The sequence below is a fragment of the Poromitra crassiceps genome (genome assembly GCF_964638095.1).
Source record: "Poromitra crassiceps genome assembly, chromosome: 7".
NCBI lineage: Eukaryota > Metazoa > Chordata > Actinopteri > Beryciformes > Melamphaidae > Poromitra > Poromitra crassiceps.
The window spans coordinates 55,347,161-55,354,574 of NC_139628.1; positions in this window are offsets into that span (position 1 = coordinate 55,347,161).

Sequence of the window (7,414 nt, forward strand, 5' to 3'; positions counted from 1 at the left end):
GCCCACCTCATGCTTATTGTTTTGTTAGACAGACACTGACATATTTGAATGGTGGTGAGCGGTGAGATACTTTTTCTGATCCCCTTTGAATTGTGCCATGAAGTACACGTGATTTCTCCTCCATTTAAAAGAAGTCAAGAAAGCCGCAGTTTGTCGTAAAACTGAAACGTAACGTTTAGTTTTGTATGAAACCGCTCAATCAACTACATCTCTCGTCTCGCACAATAATACGTCACGCCAACACGTCACGCCAACACCAACATGGCCTGGCGGGAGAGACGTCACTTACGCGACTGGTTGTGTGTCGTCTTTCTGATTTATAACTTATCGTGCCACAGTTTTATGACAAACTGCGACTTTCTTGACTTCCAAAGTTATCTTTTTAAATTGACAAACATCATGTGTGTATTTCATGGCACAATAAAAACAGGATAAAAAAAAAATTCACCGCCATTCACCACTCTTTTTTTTTCAGACACCGGTGTGTGTAGGCCCCGCCCCCGACCGGAAGGGGAGGGACTTTGGATCTTTATTGGCTTAATTAGACTATGACTATTAAGTCTGTTAAGTGACTCATCATTCCTATTCTCTCTCTCTCCCTCTCTCTCTCTCTCTCTCTCTCTCTCTCTCCCTCTGCCTGTTGCATTGGCTGAGGGCAAGTGTTTGGAGGTGGGCTAGGGGCGTGGTTTTGGGGGGGGGCTTGGCCTGCTAGGTGGGGTTCATGCTCTACGGTGACGCGGTACACGGTGATGTTGTTAACGTTAGGCCGTTCCCTTGGAACGGTGGGCGGGTGGCTCATTTGGACTACTGTTCCTTCTGCAAATGTCAATGTGCTTTTTCCTAGGTCTACTGTGCATTTGTTCATCGTTAAGTAGTCTTCCCCCAGGATGCAAGGCCCCGCCATTTCTACCACCCACACCGGAAAGTCCACTGTCTGTCCCCCCACTGTTATCATTACGTGTCCCCTCCCCCTCATTGGCATTAACTCACCGGACACTGTTCTTAGCAGCTGTGCTGCTGGCTGCTCCAGGCGCATCCCCTCGGGCATCATGTTGACGTTCACCAGCGTCGCCGTACACCCCGTGTCCACCAGGGCGGCGCAGTATCTCCCCTGTAGGTAGGCTGGAACATGGCAGCCGTTCATCGCGCGCGGCCCGCTCTGCATGTTGACAGCTCCGGCGATGTCGTCTACTTCGGGGCACGGCGGAGCCCCACCTCTCTGTTGCTGTCGGTGGGCTCCCTCCTGCGACGCTGTGGCTACGGGGACTGTGGCATCGTAGACCCGTCTCGCCCCATCTGGACGGGCCCCGTACCGTTTCCCTGGTTCCACGCTCTCCGGCGGCAGTCTGCTTCCCGATGACCGGGGCGTCCACATCCCCAGCAGATCATGCTCCCTCTAGCCCAGCTGTTGTTCCGCTGGGTGGGCTGTCGAGCGGGGTTGGGCTGCAGGGTCGCTCTGCGGAGCAGTTGTTCTTTGAGCTGTTGTACTGACTCGGACAGTTCTTTCACCATGTTGCCTTGTTCTGCCAAAGCCGTCTTCCACGCTGGCTCTTCTTGTATCGGGCTTTCCGCTGCCATTCTCACTACGGGGACAGCTCTCCCCTCTTCGCTGTTCATGGCCCAGCCCTCCACTGTCTCTCTTTCAAACGCCAGCTCTAGCGCTATTTCTAGTGTCTTTTGCCGTTGCAGCATTACTTGCTCTCGTAGCCCTCGCGGCGCGATAGCCTGGACGAAGTAGTTTCGGGCTAGCTCGTCCAGTGCTTCTGGCGGCAGCCGGCTGTATACACGCCGGCTGAGGATCTCAATGTCTGTGGCTAGCGCCCGCAGCGACTCCCCTGGTCGTCTACGCCTGTTACACAGTTCTGCGACCATAATGCCTTCTTCTTTGCATCGTCCGAAACGCCTCCTCAGGGCCGCCATCACAACGTCTAAGTCTTTGGTATCTGCCATTGCTGCTACACATGTTATAGCTTCACCCTCGAGTGACATTACCAGATGACTGGCTCTCTCTCCCCTCGACCAGCCATTAATTTCCGCTGCTACGTTGAACATTGTGCAATATGGCTCCCATTCGCCTTTCCCGTTGAATTTTGGCGGGGTGATTTCCTTTCTTCCTCGCCGCCCGCCGTCCTTTGTCTCCTCGACCCGTGTCCCGTCTTTGTCTCCGGTTCTCCGGCTAGCTTCACCGGGCTGTGGCACAGCCTCCATGGCTACAGCGGTGTTGTCAACCCGCTCGATCTTCACTCTCACCGGCCTCGGCTCTTCCGCTCTCTCCGCCGCCTCGTTAGCCTGCCTGCTAGCCTCTTTGAGCCGCGGGGTAGCTTCCGTGGCTACGGGGATATCGCCGTTTAGTTCGGATTTTATCATCACAAACCCCAGGCTTGCTGCTGCTATCCCCGCCTGGATCTCTGTGGTAGCGGCCGCGTCTACCCAGTCTTCTTCCTCCTCGGATGCTTGGTAGTCCGCCCCGGCTCTTTCTTTTCCCGCCTCCCGTTTGAGTCTTTGCTTCTCTTTCTTCAGGAACTTGTTAACCATCTTGCCGATTCTGGAGGTAATTCACCGTTTTAAACTTCTGACGCCAATGTAACGTTCTTAGTACTTCATGAGGCAGAGGCTTCTTGCTGGTACAGGTTCTTTATTCACAGTTATTCATATTTACAACTCTCCGCTGTTGTCATGCTCATAGATAGCAGCTTTCCCCTAGGCAGTGCGCGGAGACTGACGCGCATGCTCAGTCTCCCCCCGGAAGTGGTCCCACAGCCATAGTGCTCCCCAACATAACACTCCCCCACACAGTTCCTATCTGTAGCGGAGACACTACCATTGCTCACCACTATGTGTGTACTGCTGATTCGCTACAATATTCTTGATCCACCTCTGGCGAACAGCTCGGTCCTCTGCACGTCCAGGGAATCTATATTTGTATGTTTATGTAACGTTATGGTTTCAGACAGGGGCACTCTTCATGTAGCTAACGCTAGTAAAGGCTTGTGTAACGCTATTTCACATTCTATTCTCTTCCAAAGTTGAAGTTTGCCACTACTGTTGGGGCAGCTGATAACGGCACAGCTTCTTCCCGATTTCCTAGGCATCGTTGTCAAAAGTAACGTTGAATAAAAATGTAAATGTAGAAAAATATAAGGCTACACTCGAGGACAGCTTGCATTCAAACGCGCGCGCCATGCATTTCCCCCTGGAACCACCGCAGTAGGTCACCGCAGTAATGGCAGCTTGTTTACATCTGCGACTTCACAGGATTCGTGTATAGCTAGTTAGCAAACATAAACAAACACTGTCGGCTCGTGACAACAACAACCATTAACATGTTAAAACTTATTTGTCATGCACACAGAGGGATAAACTCGCTTCATCTTTCTGATAGTCAGCCCAGCAAACTTACCTGCCTTGTGTGTGGCCGCGTTGGGGGATGGGCGGTCAATCTCTTCTTCTTCTTCTTCTTCTTCTTCTTCTTCATTAGGTTTTTATGGCGTTTGGCATCCTGAAATGTTGCATTACCGCCACCTACTGGATTGCTAGATCTACATAGCGTAAATTACAACTATGTCAACAAAAAGTATAAATGTCCACCCAAAATGCTCCCATTCACCATATTTTCCATACCGAAACCCAAACCAATCGTCTAGGACGGCCCAAACGCTTCTTGCAGCGTTTAGTCAGTTCTTCTCCAGAATGTCCCCAATGTTAAAAAACTTCCTTGCAGCATCCACCACCATTCTCTCTGATTTGCTTTCTATTTCCAAAGCACAAGGACCCGATCTATCTTTCCTCACTTTCTTCACTGACTGACTTATGTCACTTGAAACACTCGACAAACTTTTGCGTTTATTCTCTATTCCCCAGTTATCCTCCTGATCATTTTCAATTTCGCTCTCGCTCTCGCTCTCACTCTCACTCTCCGACGCCATTTCCGCCATCTCTCCGACTAGTGATCTTGACCGGGGCGGCCAAACTGCCAAAGAGTCTTGAAGGCAAACCACGGGCAAGACAAAATGAAACAATTAGAGGTATCTCCTCCAGGCCAAAATGACAAGTTTGCTGTGTGTGAATTTAATGTATTATTTGTCAATTGCTTGTGTTGATATGGTGTTATATACTGTTTTACTTTGTTGTTTTAATTGTTTTGTAAATTACCATGGAGTCCTATTTTCATGAGAGTAATTGAACTGATCTCAGGGAGTCTTATTTTATTTGGGGGTACCTGAACATCGCATTGATAGCTCCCTGTAAACCTGACGGGTCACCCCGTGTTAAGCCTTCAGTCTGCTCTGCTCTGTACCCGTCTCAATGGTAGGTTGAGGTAATATCGGTCATAACTTTAATTTATTTTCGTTTTGGTTGCCTTATATGTGGAGATACGTTTCTTATAATCACAACACATGGTTGGTCATGCTGTGAGAGATTGTACTGTGTGTGGCGCAAGCTGTTACAAGTAGTTGGCGATCTTAAAATGTTGTGATTCGTCCTTGTGCTGTCCCTAGCTACTAGCTAGCTAACTGTGTAGTGTTGTTACGTTTCAGTACACATGACATTGCTGTGTTGATGAGAGCTGACTGCGCATAACTAACAGACAACTGTCTGTGTGTCTTTAGAATACACGGAGGTTATCTCCAAAGAGGATCCTGGTCTGAGTGTCATCTGACTTCAACACAACGCAGTATACAGCCGCTACACTTGCATTGGTGCCCGCAAATATGAGCCTTCCCTGCATCCCTCTCCATGACCACTGGGTCAAACTGCGCGTGCTCGTACCGAGAAGAACATGTGCATTCAACATCAACACATACATACATGCAGATTCAAATGTAATACTTGCTTTCCTATCTTCTCAACTGGGTGTCCACCCGCTATGCCGACCACCCGCAATGCCGACCTTAGGTTTAGGCGTGGGGGGTGGGAGAGGTTAGGTTTTGGTTAACCTCGCGTCACCAGGCTCTTCTCGGCGAGAAAGAGCCTGGCTCCCGCCCACAATTGATTTTGTCACCCTACTGGTTCCCGCCTAGAGCCCGCCCTAGACCGGATGGCAGCGTTTCTAGCTCGTCAACTTTCACGTTAACTTGACAATTTGACCCAAGTATCAGAATCCTCTTTCACCGTTTTGACCGGTGTGTCAGGCGGTGGTGGCGGAGATGCCATATTGCATAAACGTTTTGTTTTATGTAACGCTAGCTTTGTTTTGATCAGACTCTAGTTTAGGTAACATCACCGCGTCAAGCTAACGGCAACAAAGACGTTGTTAGGCGCATTGCCATCCGGTGTTAATTCTGGGTCCGGGGTTTACGCCCCCATGACAAAAAGCGGGGTGGAAGGTGCCCAGACTAGGTTTTGGGTTAGGGTCTGGGGGAGGTTAGGTTTAGGCGTGGGGGTGGGAGAGGTTAGGTTTTGGGTTAGGGTCTGGGGGAGGTTAGGTTTAGGCATGGGGGCTGGGAGAGGGGAGGTCGGAACAGCGAGAGGTCGGAACAGCGACATGGAACCCTTAACTGAGTATAGTATCTTTGCCTGTAAATCTTGTAAAATATTTACTCCATCGCAAATATGGCAGTGGTGGCGTAAAGGTTATATACAGTATATATATCACACACACTCCTGGTTTCAGTGCTCTGATATTGTCTCTTTTTTGTCTGTTATCTAAAGATTACCTTTTCCCCAACATCCTGCCAGTGCCAGTGTTTCTTCTGTAATCTTCTCCCTGTTGGCTTTGGGGTTGGTTCAGGCAGTGGGGCCTCTGTGAGCAGGACAGGGGCGACTCTCAGCTCATTGGTGTGAAGGTGTGATGGCAGATCTTCTCCGCTCCTGGCCTCGCCCATACCGGTATGTGCAGCATCTCCAACAACACCCCTGATGTTCTTTGGACCTTGATTCTGCACAGGTAATATGGAATTACTGTGTGATCCTCAAGGCCAAAATAGATTTAAAAAATAAAATGGAGAATAAATTCTCAACTGGGAATATAAGACAGGCATGGCAAGGTCTGACCACTAATGGACAGACCCAGCAACAGTGGTGTAAATAACAGGCAAACCTTTGTTCATGACTTGAACAACCATGACTGTAGTGGACACTGTGGATGACAGTAAAGAATGTGATGAGATATGTAATAATCTCCCTGCAGGAACATCAATAGTTAATGCTAGATCCACTGCAGGTCTCGTATAAGAGCGACAGAGGCACAGAAGATGCTGTGCTGACTCTGCTTAATACAGTAAATAAACTATCTTCATTGAGTTAAACGTCGAGCTAAAATGCACAAATAAAATCCTAGCATCTCCTTTAGGCTGCATGAGATGTTTAGTTACTGTATTATCCTCCTGAAAAGGCTAGCTGATCTCAGTGTCAACAAGGGGTTAATTCTCTGGATCAAGAGATTTTCTTTCTGGCCACCCACAGAGGGTCTCTTTGGTGAGTCAGCCCATAAGATATATGAGCGGTTTTACCCCACTCGCGCGCCAGCCGTTTAACATTTTGTGGGCGTTCCCAGACATGCGGACTGTCTCTATTCATAGCTTTCAAGGGGCGTTACGTGCTGCCGGGAACGCCCACCTGGCGGTCAAAAAAAAACTTGTTGATTCCGTTGCCTGCGAGTCGACTCACGCTGTTTGTTCAGCCAAAGTGCCGCATAGCCTACCTGTTGTGCTATCGGTTGCACTAAACCGACGAGGAGACATGCCTGGCTTGTGTTTTACAGAATCCCGTCGGAGAAAGAAAGGAGAAGGTTGTGGATTTGTGCGACGTGGTTCAGTCGCTGGGCAGGGGAAAAAAATTGCTTTTTTTTCTACCATCAAAGTACACACGTCTTTGCTCTTTGCGGCCAACATTTCATCAAAGGTAAGCTCAAGTAACGTTACAATAATGATTAATACCCCGTTAACGTTACTTGAGCTTACCTTTGATGAAATGTTGGCCGCAAAGAGCAAAGACGTGTGTACTTTGATGGTAGAAAAAAAAGCAAAAAAATGTTGCCCCCAGCGACTGAACCACGTCGCACAAATCCACAACCTTCTCCTTTCTTTCTCCGACGGGATTCTGTAAAACACAAGCCAGGCGTGTCTCCTCGTCGGTTTAGTGCAACCGATAGCACAACAGGTAGGCTATGCGGCACTTTGGCTGAACAAACAGCGTGAGTCGACTCGCAGGCAACGGAATGAACAAGTTTTTTTTGACCGCCAGGTGGGCGTTCCCGGCAGCACGTAACGCCCCTTGAAAGCTATGAATAGAGACAGTCACCAAAGGAAGCTGCTGCGGCTCTAAACTACAGGTTTGGGGATTCTAGAGCAGAACACAAGACCTCTGCTCAGATCTGCGTTTACTGCGGTGGTTAAATCCCCGATCGTGTCTGCCTGGGCTGGGCTAGCAGCTAAATTCTAACTTTGCCTTAATGGATAGAACGGGGGATTTA